This window comes from Bubalus bubalis, chromosome X (genome assembly GCF_019923935.1).
Source record: "Bubalus bubalis isolate 160015118507 breed Murrah chromosome X, NDDB_SH_1, whole genome shotgun sequence".
NCBI lineage: Eukaryota > Metazoa > Chordata > Mammalia > Artiodactyla > Bovidae > Bubalus > Bubalus bubalis.
This window is the reverse complement of record NC_059181.1, coordinates 40,083,019-40,097,115: the sequence shown is the minus strand read 5'-3', so window position 1 is coordinate 40,097,115 and position 14,097 is coordinate 40,083,019. Positions and strand designations below refer to the sequence as shown.

Below are 14,097 nucleotides of genomic sequence, written 5' to 3'. Positions count from 1 at the left end.
TGAGCCACCTGCTTGCATTCTCTTGATTTGCTAACTTATTAGAGCCTGGTTCTGCATATTCCATTTTTGTTTTATAACTAAAAACTGCTAAGCATGTCTGGTTTCCCAGGTGGCACTTGTGGTAAAGAACCCGCTTGCCAATGCAGGAGACATAAGAGACTCCAGTTTGATCTCTGGGTCAGGAAGATCCCCTGCAGGAGGAAATGGCACCCCACTCCAGTATCCTTGCCTGGAGAATTCCATGGACAGAGGAGCCTTGCGGTCTACAGTCCACAGGGTTGCACAGAGTCGGAACATGACTGAAGTGACTTAGCTCACTCACTTACATGTCCAAGTTTATGGTTTGGTAGATCAGGTAACACCCAGGTCTTAAAAAAGAAAAAACATTGAGTAGAATGCTATTACATGATTTACAAAAACAGGCATGTGAAGTTTTCTTTGGCTCTGTTAATATTTTGTATCATAGTGATAAATTTCTGCACATTGAACCACCCTTGCATTCTTAGTATAAACCCTATTTGGTGACAGTAATTTATTCTTTTAATATGATGCTGGTTGTTTGCCAATATTTTATTTCAGATTTTAATTTTGGCTTTCCCGGTGGCTCAGTGATAAGCAATCCACCTGCCAATGCAGGAGACATGAGTTCAATCTGGGTTGGGATGATCCCCTGGAGAAGGAAATGGCAACCCACTCCAGTACTTTTGCCTGGAGAATCCTATGGACAGAAGAAACTGGTAGGCTACAGTCCTTGGGGTTGCAAAAGAGTCAGACATGACTTAGTAATTAAACAACAGCAGCAGCATATTGATATTCATGGGTGAGAAGGGTTTGCAGTTTTATTTTTTGTGTGATTTTTGCTAGGTTTATTTCAATGTTATCTGGGCTTAATAGAATTGATATTTATCAATATCAATAGTATTGATATTTCCTTCTTTGTCTATGGCCTGGAACCCTAAAAACATTAGAATTATCTGTTCCTTAGAGATTTACTAGAATTCACTCCTGAAATTGTGTGTGACCCTGCCTACCAGTTCTGCTGAATCTTTCTGGATCAGCTCATCCCTTGGTCAGGAAAGCTTTCTTTGACCAAATTACCAGCCAGCAGGCCATTTGGATCCGTGATTCTCAGAGTGTGGCGTGGAATCACTTGGGATACCGGTTTGAAGGCCTTTGACCTTTTGAATGAAAATTTCCTAAAGGAGGGGCCAAGTCTGCATTTTGAATGAGCTCCCTGGGTAATTCTCCTGTGCACTCTAGTTTGAATTCCCTGAATTATCGAGCAGCTTCTCTGTGTTAAATCAAAGACTATTGTGTCTTCAGGCCTCCTTGCTCCTGGATAGATGCCTGTGAGCCAGGCAAAGCCAGAGTGCTCGTCTTCCTTCCCTTGCCCTTGTATCTATTGATGGCCTCAGGGAGGATTATGTACCCAGCGATTCCCTTCTCCTTTCCCAAGAGCATCCTCTTTGGTCCTGCTTGCCCCCACTTTACCTATGGTGCCGATTTGGTTAGAAAGGTTCATGACGGAGGCTAGAACTTCACTGGCCAGAAGATCAGGGATGGGTAGAGTAAATAACCATCCCGATTTACTCATAACTTCCTGCTTTAGCACTGAAAGCCCTATGTCCTGAGAAACCCCTAAGACCCAGGCAAACAAGGACAGTGGGTCATCATATATCCTGCATCAGAACTGGTATGTAGCCCATTCACCTCTCACCACACTTAGCTGTCCACAGATTATTTCTGGGAAGTCTGACTAGATGAATTGGAAAGAACAACCTTCCCACCACCATCACCATCGCCCTAAACTATACTTAGCGCCCTAAATTCTGGAGCTGCTCCAAACCTAAACAAGATTCACATGCACGTTAAAGTTGGAGAAGTACTGCCCCAGAGCACTTGCTGTCAAGCCTGGCTACACAGCAGAATCACCAGGGGAGTTTTTAAAAACGCTGACACCAGTAATTCTGATTAACTTGGTCTGGATGTGACCTGGCTGTCTGAAATTTTTCCAGTTGTGTGTGTATGTGTGTGTGTGCGCGCGCTCAGTTGTGTCTGACTCTTTGGCTCCTCTGTACATGGGATTTTTCAGGCAAGAATCTTGGAGTGGGTTGCCATGCCTTCCTCCAGGGGATCTTCCCGACCCAGGGATCGAACCTGTGTGTCTTGCATCTCCTGCATTGGCAGGTAGGTTCTTTACCACTGTGCCACCTTAACACAGTATAAGTTAAAGTGTTCAATATAATGACTTAAGTATACATTGTGAAATAATTACCCTATGAAGGTTAGTTAACAAATCCGTCACCTCATAATTTTTAAATTTTGCAGTGAGAACATTTAAGATCTACTCTCCTGGTAAATTTCCAGTACATAATACAGTATTGTTAACTTTAGTCAGTCTGCTGTGCATTAGATCCCCAGAACTTATCTTAAAATGGAAAAGTTGTGCCCTTGGACATATATCTCTCCATTTCTCCCACACCTTAACCCCTGGTAACCACTATTCAACTCTGTTTCTACAAGTTTGAATTTTTCAGATTCCACATATCAGTGGGATCATGCAGTATTTATCTTTCTCTATCTGACTTATTTCACTTAGCATAATGCCTTCAAGCTTCATCCATATTGTTGCAAATAGCAGGCTTCCCTCCTTTTTAATGGGCTTCCCGGGTGGCACTAGTGGTAAAGAACTTACCTGCCAATGCAGGAGACATAAGAGACATGGGTTCGATCCCTGAGTCTTGAAGATCCCCTGTAGAAGGGCATGGCAACCCACTCCAGTATTCTTGCTTAGAGAATCCCATGGACAGAGGAGCCTGGCGGGCTACAGTCCATGTGGTTGCAAAGAGTCGGATACAACTGAAGCAACTTAGCACACACTCCTTTTAAATAGCTGAATAATATTCTATTGTATATATGGTATCTGGATTTTTTTAAGCTCTTCAAGTGATTCTAATGGACAACCAAAATTGAGAACCACTGCTCTAGAGAGCAGAATGTGTTCAGCCCAGATGCTAGGGTAGACTTGGATGACTGTCTAAATCTAACAGTCTTGTACCACATTAATTTTCTACCCCCTCCATCAGCCCTCTTAATCTTCAAAAAGGATAAAGGCTAGCATTTCTATTGGCCCACCCTTCTTCCTTTCTTATGTAATATTCCTGATTCTATACCATGCCATACCATATAATACCACACCATACTACTATAAGGTGCCAGCCACAGTCCCTGATGCTTCATTATTATCACAACAGGGATCACACCCAGTCCAACTCCAATTACCTCCATTAACTTCTTCCCAGCTCTTGTGCCTCTGGACTTCTATTGTCTTTGTGATCAGTACCATCCAGTGTAACACTGCATATGAGTTGGCTTTTATTGTTCTCTAGTTTTTTGGTCTTTATTTTTTTAAAGATCTTTTTTGATGTGGACCATTTTTAAAGACTTTATTGAATTTGTTACAATATTGCTTCTGTTTTATGTTTTGGTTTTTTGGCCACAAGACATACGGGATCTTAGCTTCCTGATGAGGAATCGAACCCACACCCGCTGTACTGGAAGGTGAAGTCTTAACCACTGGACTGCCAGGGAAGTCCCTGGTCTTTATTTTATTAACCAATGCTCTTTGATGGCAAGTGGCAGAAGCCTCACTCAGCTTGGTTTCTGTAAGAAGTCAGTATACTGACTTATAAGAGCAAATGCAGATGTACTGACTTCATTCAGGCATGACTGGGTGCAGGTCCTCAGATGATGTCATCAGAAAAATGACTTTCTCTCCTTCTCTTAATGCCCATGTCCTCTCTTTAGGCTACATTCTCAGGCAAGATCTTTTCACTCGGTAGTGAAAATGGCCATTCTAAGGTGCAGTAGGTTGAGGGTTTTTCATTCTCATCACACTTTGGAATCCCCATCAGATAATTGTGTTTCATGCCCCTGGTCCGGGCTCAGTAGCTGGGGCTCTCAGGCTCTAGAGCACGGGCTCGATAGTTGTGGTGCACGGGCTTAGGTGCCCCATGGCATATGGGATCTTCCTGGATTAGGGATCAAACCCATGTCTCCTGCATTGGCAGGCAGATTGTTTACCACTGAGCCACCAGGGAAGCCCCAGGAGTGTAAAATTGTATAGGCACTCTGGAAAACAGTTTATCAGTTTCTCAAAAAATTAAATATGCGAATACCATAAAACTCAGCAATTATACTCCTGAGCATTATCCCAGAGAAATGAAAACTTGTGTCCATACAAAAACCTGTATGTGAATGTTCACAACAGCTTTATTTGTAATAGCCTAAAACTAGAATCAGCCCAGCTGTTCTTCAACTGATGAATGGTCAACAGACTGTGATATTCCATACTATGAAATTCCATACCGTGTAGTATTCCATACCATGCTGAATCTCCAGAGAATTACGCTGAATATAAAAAGCCAGTATCAAAAGGTTACATACTGTGTGGTTGCATTTATAGAACATTTTTGAAGTGACAAAATTTTAGAAATGTAGAACAAACGAATGATTCAGGGAGTCAGGGACAGGAGTGGGAGACAGGTGGGTGTGGTTATAAAAGGGCAATCAGAGGAGGGATCCTTGTTGGGACTCTTCAGTATCTTGACTATGGTGGTGGGTAGATGAGCCTACACAGGTGATCATATTGTATAGAACTTACACACACTCAAGTAAAGTGAAACTGGGGAAATTGGAATAATATCAGTGGATTATATCAATATCCTAGTTGTGATATTATTATACAGTTTTCCAAAATATTGCTGTTGGTGGAAATTGGGCAAAGGATACACAGAATCTCTTTGTATGATTTCTTACAATTGCATGAGGATCCACAATTACCTCAATAAAAACTTCAATAAAAATGTGTTACTATGTTGAAGTTTGACAGAAAACAACAAAGTTCTGTAAAGCAATTATCCTTCACTTAAAAAATAAATAAGTTAAAAAAATGAGTTACTTACTGTAAGATGAGACAATGGGCTTGAAAGCTACTGCAGTTCTCTGTAAAGAACTTAAAGTTCCATTCACCACAAAATCTTTACTGTTTCTTCTTCTGAACTCCTATTACAGTGCTTACCATACTGTTTTATAATTATCTGTAGACTGTCTCCCTGACCACACTGAGCTACTTAAAGTTGAGGCCATGATTTATTCTTTGTAACCTTAGTAGTTCCATTTAATCCTCAATATGCTTTAGTTGAACTGAATTATTCAGCTCTATATACATCATGGAGTTTTGTATATAATTAATCTTGTTGATTTGAAATAACACCGCAGTATGGTGCATGAGATGTCTTTTTGCTTTGTTCTTCGGCAGAGATTGGGGGAGGGGTTGCTCCTCAGCTAAGTAACACACTTCCTACCGGGATAAAAGTAATGACAGCGAGGGCATTTGTGTGGCTTGTCTTTCCTCCACCCTAACATGCCATGTCATTGGTTGACCATCAATTTAATAAGACCTTTTAAGGGGGGAGGAAAGAATTAGGTAGTACGTTTGATTCCAGAAATGTTAAAACCCGAGGCCATTGTACTCCTTTAACTCAAAGAATGATGGTAAATGAAAGAAAAGCGACTCTCCAGTCTGAAAAGCTGCCTTTCTCTCCTGGGAGATGCTGGTTGGTTTCCTGAATTAGATGCTGTATTGAAAAAAAGAGAGAGAGAAGGAGAGAAAGACAGAGTGGGAGGGAGGACGCAGAGGAGAGGGGGAGGGGGAAAAGGGAGAAGGAGAGAAAGAAAGAAATTTCCTGAAGTGTAGGAGGTGACTGTTGGAGAAAGGGACATGTCTGAAGTGAGTTATACCACATGAACACGAAAAATCTGGAGTGTTTTTTAAGCTAATATTACCCACCGAAACCAAAGGGTGGAAGATTATGCGTTCCTGCCGGCTGATGCTGCCGACAGCATGCTGTTTGGACGGAGTCCCAGGAACTGCTGGCAGAAGCATAATTTCTCTTTAACTCTTTAGGTTCTAGTACAGTCACTCGCCTTCTCTTTCCAAATTCAGATCTCCTTAGGACTCTCTTCAAGTCTTCAGGATACCCCTTGTTGCTAGTTACAATCAAAATAAAATCTTCCTTCTGTGGCATGATTTGGTAGTCTCCCCCCTCCCCTTCCCCAACAGTTTCTGGCCCCTTCAGAAAAATTCACCTCATTGGCCAGCAACAGATACTTGGAATTCCTCCCTGGCAATAGGAATTCTCCTTTTCAGCCTTTGCTTTTAAATGCAAATAATCTCAGAGTGGGGATACAACTTGCTATAATGTAAATCAGTTTGTCAAGAGATTAATGAATTCTCAAGCACACAAATACAATACAAAATGAAAAATGTATGAATAAAGGACTGTTTTGGGGACCTTGGCCTCTAGAACCTGTTGGCAGAGAATAGTTTTTTTTGGACACTCATTTTCTGGCATTTGTCAAACGAAGGTGAAGTGCAATAATTTTAAGGTAGTTCAAGTCAGCACCCACTGTATTTCAGGCTAGGTACTGGAGATACACTTGAGGACATCAGAATGAAGTGCAGGGGAATAAAATATATGAAGGGTAATTATAAATGCTAAGTGCTGAAGGATAGCAGAATATGCCACCCCAAAATAATGCCACTGTGCCATAAGGATCAATTTGAGTTTAAAGCAATTGAGAAGAAGCAGATACATGAAAAGGTCTCTGTTTGCCTAAAACCAGGATATAAATTTGAAGAGGCTTTCCCCCTCCCCTCTCTTTTCTCCCCAAGAATGAGAAAAGTTAATAACTGCGGACTACTCTAGACCCTCATCGAGTCAGAGACAAGGCCAAAGGAATCTACATACAAAACCTAAGTAGTCCTTATCTTCCACTAGTTTCCCCCAAGCATTTGTCTTCCCACAATTTGCCACCCTAGAAACTCAGAGTCCTTCTCCTTTGTCTTGTATCTCCAGAAAGGCATTGGTCTTTTATTCTGACATTATATAAGCCAAGTTCTAACCTCCCCTTTGAGTTACTATCTTTGAGTGCTCCCAGTGTGTGCATGATACACATGCTAATAAACTTCTGCTTGTGTTTCTCTTGTGTGCTCAATCGCTTCAGTCACGTCTGACTCTTTGTGACCCTATGGACTGTATTGACTGCCAGACTGGCTCAGTAGTTGTGGCACATGGGCTTTAGATGTCTGTGGCATGTGGAATCTTCCCAGACCAGGGATTGAACCTGTGTCCTCTGCTTTGGCAGGAGGATTCTTAACCAGTGGACTATCAGGGAAGTACTAAAGACATTAACAAGAGAAAAACATAAGTTTAATAACATGTTTACCTCTTGTTACTTGGGAGATACCCAGGAAAAATGAGTAACTCTGAAATGGCCCAAGACATCACCTTAATTATTATCTGCAGTTAAAGGCAAAAGAACAATGTTGGAGGGCAAGGGAGCCTGTTATGGGAGGATATCAGAAAAAGCACAGTAAACGAGAGTAAGTGTGTTTACAGCTTTAAGTAGATGCCTTCTCCATTGACGAGCATTTCCTGTGATTTAGAGCTGTTCTTCTTTTCCTGTTACAGAGAGGGAGACACACTTACAAATGGAAATTTCCTTTATAAATTTAAATGTCCCTTACAAAAAGATAGCTTCTAATTGTTTTTCAGAACTTCTCCTGTGTCTGCTGTTTCTTGAAAATAACCTGTCAAAATAATTCTTTTGTGCAAAGAAGCATATTTTGGGGTCTCATATTCTCCACTTCAACTGGAAGACTTAATATTGTTAAATGTCTGTGGTTCCCAAAGCAATCTACAAATTTAGAGTAATCCCTGTCAAAATCCCATTAGCATTTTTCACAGAAATATAAAAAAAATCCTAAAAATTCATATGGAACCACAAAAGACTTTTTTTTAATTTTTAAAATTAATTAATTACGTTTGGCTGTGCTGGGTCTTTGCTGTGCATATGGGTTTTCTCTAGTTACAGAGCGGGGGCTACTCTTCACTGTGGTGCATGGGCTTCTCACTGTGGTGGCTTCTCTTGTGGAGCACAGGCTCTAGGTGTGTGGGCTTCAGTAATTGTAGCACATGAGCTCAGGAGTTGTGGCGCACCTGCTTAGCTGCCCATGACATGTGGAATCTTCCTGGACCAGGGATCGAACCTGTGTCCTCTGCATTGGCAGGCAGATCCCTAACCACCATACCACCAGGCAAGTCCCACAAAAGGCTTTAAATAGCTAAAGGAATTCTGATAAAGAAGAACAAAGCCAGAGGCATAACACTTCCTGATTTCAAACTACATTACAAAGCACAGAAATTAAAACAGTATGGTACTGGCATAGAAACAGACATATAGACCAATGGGACAAAATAGAGAAACCAGAAATAAACCCATACATACATGGTCGACTAATCTTTGCTAAGGGCACCAAGAATACATAATGGAGAAAGGATAGGCTCTTCAATAAATGCTGTTGGGAAATCTGGATATCTCCATACAGAAGAATGAAACTGGACTGCTATCTTACATTATATAATAAAATTATATTATAATTAAAATATAATTCATTAATTATGATTAATTAATCTTACATCATAAAATAAAATCAAAATAGATTGAAGACTTAATTGTAAGACCCAAAACTATAAAACTCCCAGAATAATACATAGGGGAAAATTTCCTTGATGTTGGTCTTCACAATGATTTTTTAAATATGACAGCAGAAACAGAAACAGGAGCAAAGATAAAGAAGTAGGACTACATTAAACTAAACAAACAGTCACTGCCTCACTTGCAAGATGTGTATAAACATGAGGGACCTATGGGAAATTGTCTTCTACTGAAGGATACATACACTTTAATTCTACTTAGATTAGTTTTTCTCATTCAGTCTTATTTAAAACTTTTTTTCATGGTATATATATACACACAACATAACAGCACTAAGATTTGTCCAGTGTGCAAAAGATTCTGTCCTCTTTCACACAACAGTTGCAGAGAAGTGTGAAAGGAGGGGAATTCATGGACACTATGGACAGAAACCAGGCAAAGTATTAGAAGTTTGGCTGGTTCACTTGGGAGATGAGGGAGTGAGGCTAGTAATGCTTCTCAAGGAAGAAGGCAACAGCTGTTCTGTCTTCTGATTCAGCCCCCTGGCAGAGGTCTATCATATCTGCCTTAGATCTACTAGGAAAGGTCTCAGAAGTTTCTACAGTTGTTTCTGGCTCCTATAAAGTAACTTTGGGCCTCCCAGGAAGACTTTCTCCAAATAGAAAAACTACCATGGGAATCCACAGATGAGGCATTGACTAGTCTTTAGGCTCTTACTGCCTGAGATTGGGTTTAAAATTCTGGTGAAGATGACCCACTGGAGAATGAGAAATTAACCGAATCAAAGCTAGGTAGATTCTTACAGTCAACCCTACTGCCCTGGAAAATTCCCCTCATGTTGAAACCAGGTAAGAACGTAAGAGATGTTATCTTAGTGATGGGGCAACAAAAGCCCTGGATTAAGGTGAAATCCTCAAAGAAGGTCACTGTTGTGCAAGTCAAGCCCCTGTAATCCAGCAGGTACAAACCCATTAGCTTCAGCCAGGAAGCCACACTGGTTATAACTAGTGTGAAGGGGTCCCCAAAGTTGAAATCAATGGTGTCAGCCATAAAAAACTTTGCTGCTTGATGTAAAGTGTTGGGTGGATTAAAAACAGTGAAGTTTGTTTGATTGCATCATGAGCTGTTGCTATGCTGCTCAATTGCAAAGCCCTTTTTCTTTAATAGCATCGACCCACTCCCTCCCTCTATGTCCCCAGTCTCTCCCTCCACTACCCTAAACTTGGCCACTTTTAGGAAAAAAATGATTTAGAATTGGGGCCAAGATTTTACTTACCCCAAGTGGGATTGAAAACCTTATGCACCCATCAGAGGGGAATTTGGGAGAAGTGAGGGATTCAAACCATTATGGCTCTATTGGATACAGATGCCCAGTCACTATCCTACCGGATCTGAGGAAGGAAAAGGCCCTCAGATCTAGCTAATAGTATTTAGGCATGGTTGACAGTGGGGAAGGAAATCTAATCAATGGGGTCCATTAGGCCAATTTAATGTACTGTTATTTTTGCTTCCTCATCTGAATGTATAGTAGGAATTGGTGTGTTATATCTTTATCCCATAAGTGCCAGAGATGATTTTTGACATTGGGAAGAGCAGCATAGACAGAAACACTAGTGGGAAGTTGTCTTGGTCAGTCCAGGATGCTATAACAAAATAATACAGACTGGGTGATTTATAAACAACACAAATGAGTCTGGCAAGTCCAAGATCAAGGTGCTAACAGATTCATTGTCTGGTGAGGACCCACTTTCTGGTTCATAGATGATCATCTTCTTGCTGTGTCCTCACCTGGAAGAAGGGGCAAGGGAGCTCTCTGAGGTCTCTTTTATAAGGGCACTTATTTCATTCATGAGGGCACCACCCTCATGACCTAATCACCTCCCAAAGGCCCTACCTCCTAAAACTATTACCTTGGGGGTTAGATTTCAACATATAAATTTTGGGAAAATACAGAAATATAGTCTATAGCAGAGGTGTAAATAGTTTTTCAATCTACTTCTTATGATTCACCAGAAGCTAACAAACCCCCCAGGAAGAGAAAGGGAAATCACAGCCTTGATTAAAGACTTAAAGACATCAGAGATCTCAAAATGACAGCCCTTAATGACCAGTTAAAAAAAAAAAAAAAGACTAACAAAAGCTAAAGGCTTATAGCAGATTATTACCAACTGATTTCAATTGTTGCTCCCAAAGCCCAGGCTGTTTCAGACATAGTGACTGCAACTGAATCCATTACACAGGCTGATGACAGATGGTATGCAGTCTTAGATGTCACAAACATGTTCTGTGCCATCTTACTGACATTTGAGGAGCAAGGTCAATTCGCATTCAAGTAGCAAGGCCTCCTATATATGTTTATAGTATCCCCCAGGGATATATCTGTAAGCTCCCCTGCCATTTGCCACCAGTTGGTGAGTCAGGATTTAGCATAAGTTCCTCTACCTTCCATGTCCAAAGCTTTTACTATATGGATGATGCCTTGTTGGCAAGTCAAAAGCCTCAGGCTCAGTGACCTTGATAGTTAAGCTATCATACCATGGAAGTAACCAGGAGGAGTGGCTGATAAACCTGAAAAAATTCAGGGGCCTTCTCACCAGACAAAGTTTCTTGAGACTGAATGAGTGGATTTGTAAAACTCAATCCCTGTGGTGATCATGGAAAAATGGCTCCCTCTTTGGCCCTCCAAACCAAACAGGAAGCCCGGCACCTCATGGGACTCTTTGGGTACTGGAGATGGTATGTGGCTCACAAAGGCATGCTATGTGGCCTCTTATATCAGCTGAACTGCTAGTCAGCATCCTTTGAATGGGGCTTATGCCAACAGACCATGTTTGAAGCTGTCTTACAAGCTATGGTATGCATTCTACCTTTAGGGTCCTATAAATTTAATGATTATGACGGATGATTTTGCTGATTAAAGTTTCTGGCAAAGGGAGGCAGCCTCCCCCCAGGAATTCTCCTTGGAGTTTTGGACTACTCACCTCCCTGACATGGCTGCTAGAAACAACCCTTTAGAAAAGTATTAATAGCTATTTATTTGCTCCTAGGCTCCTGTCAAAACTGAACTCCTGACCCATGGAGGCTTTGTGACTCTTCAACCTGATATTGCCATTAGGTCAACTTGACTTCCATGACTATTAAGGTGGGATGGGTCCAATAAGCTTCACTTGTCGAAAGGAAATGGTATATTCAAGAAAGTAGCCTGCCTGGCCCAAACAGGATCTCAACATTAAATGAAATAGTGACAGCTATCCTTTTAGGAGATAATTTATCGCCCACTCTGTTTCTGGAAATAAAGCTAATGGGACCCTTGACTCACAGAAGTTCCCTGAATGCCTGGGCCTGGTTCACTGATGGTTCGAACTGAAGCTCAGTGGTGTCTACTGGGATGCTGCAGCTGTTCAACGTCACCACCAGCCATACAGAACCAAATATGAAGATGGCTCCACTTGGTGGGGCAGAACTCAAGGCCATTCTCATAGCTCTGACCAATATTCCCTTTGATGGACCTTGTTCTGTTTTCACTGACTTCTTGGCTATTGCCAATGGCCTAGTTGCCTGGTCTGCCACTTGGAAAACAATAGATCAAAGACATCCCTCTTTGTGGCCATATATTGTGGAAGCAAATCATGACTTCTGATCAGACCATCTAGGTCACTTTTATCAATGCCCATGGAAAGGCCAGATGAGACCATCTGAAAATCAAGCTGCGAATCAAGGCCACACTGCCCAGATGATCACCACTGCAGTTTAGATCAGACATGGCAACACATCTACCCTCACAGATTGCATACAGAATAAACATCTGCTTCTATGGCAGAGGCTGCCACTTCCCGCCAGTCTCATGACGCTTGTCAAAAGCTGACCCATTTGTCTCACAATGAAAGAGGCTATATTACATGAGGCACTGACTCCATCTGGTCCCAGAAGATTTACATTGGACCTTTGACAACCCCCCCCACCCCAGGTCTATCAGTGGGGACTCACTGATGTTGACACTTTTTTAGGCTACTGTCCTGCAGTTCCAGTCTGATCAGCTGAGTCCAAACCAATCACTGTGGCCCTTGAAGCTAACCTGTGTCATGTGATCAGCTCCCCAGATATTTGCAGGCTGACAATAATGCCCCTTTTGTGGATAAAGCCACATACAATGGGCTGATTGTCAAGGTATTCCATTATACCCCCATGCTTCTGTCACCCACGGGCATCTGGTCGAGTTTAACCAGCCTCCTAAAAATCAACTTTAAAAGGTTTCTGACTCTATTTCCCTCACCTCTTCCTGGTCTGTACACCTTTGTAAGGCAGTTTGCCCCCAAAAGGGGATCATCCAGTTGCTTCTTAGGTGTGTGTGTGCTCAGTCGTGTCCGGCTCTTTGTGACCCCACGGACTGTAGCCCACCAGGCTCCTCTGTCCCTGGGATTCTCCAGGCAACAATACTGGAGTGGGTTGCCATTTCCTCCTCCAGGGGATCTTCCCAACCCAGGGATGGAACCCGTGTCTCTTAACATCTGCATTGGCAAGGCAGGTTCTTTACCACTGTGTCACCTGGGAAGCCCCACTTCTTAGGTACCCAAGGTCAACTTTTGAAAAGTTAGAACTCCATCCTGATCATCTCTAGGCATGGTGCTTCTTTTTTTCCCTAGTGGCAACCCCAAGCTAGCCTAATTGATACACTCCTTGGGCAGCAACTAAGTCTATTAAGGGCCAAGAGGACTGAAACAATTTTGGTTCAGCTATCTGGATTCTCTGTTGTGCTGCCATGGTCTAGATCATAAAGATAATGACCACGTGACTGAGTATACTGTTCACTGAGCCTTCCTACAGTGACCCACATGGGCCAAAGTAGGGGGACATAATAGGTCTAAGTTTTTTTAATGTTTTTTAAAAATTATTTATGTATGGCTGTGCTGGGTCTTTGTAGCTGCGCACAGGCTTTCTCTAGTTGTGGCGACTGGGGGCTAATCTCTAGTTGTGGTGCGAGGGCTTCTCATTGCGGTGGCTTCTCTTGTTGCAGAGTACAGGCTCAAGGGTGTGCAGGCTTCAGTGGTTGCAGCATGTGGGCTCAGTAGTTGTGACTCACGGACTTAGTTGTCCTGCGGCATCTGGAATCTTCCCGGACCAGGGGTTTAAGCCGTGTTCCCTGCCTCAGCAGGTGGATTCACAACCACTGGACCACCAGGGAAGTCTAGGTCTAAGTTTTATTTTTTAAAAACCCTTGTCCCTCTTGCACCTGATCTTTGTGGACCATAGGTTTGGTTATGAGTGATAGATGATCGGAAAAAGGTGAAGTTATGGCTGCTGAAATGAGCCACATCAATTTTGTGGAGAACAACACCAGCACTTGGGGAGGGAGTGCCTCAGATGTCAAGATGAGCAGAGGAGGGAAGGACACTAATTACCTTTTGTCTTTTAGAACCATCTCTGGAGCCTTCCTCACAAAGGAAAATGTCCCCAGTGTGGCTCTCCTTAACTGGTTTTGCTTCACACTTTATATTTTGGCCCTAGCCCTGGTGGCTTAGATGGTAAAGAATCTGC

At 42.2% G+C, this 14,097-nt stretch overlaps 1 long non-coding RNA gene across 1 annotated transcript in view; it reads left to right on the top strand.

Moving 5' to 3' along the window:
* Positions 1-12,981, top strand: part of LOC123331860 — a 157,350-nt gene extending 144,369 nt beyond the window's left edge. Inside the window, exon 3 of the long non-coding RNA XR_006548657.2 lies at positions 11,610-12,981. This is a non-coding gene — a long non-coding RNA (uncharacterized LOC123331860). The remainder of the gene's footprint in view (positions 1-11,609) is intronic.
* Positions 12,982-14,097: the final 1,116 nt, after the last annotated feature.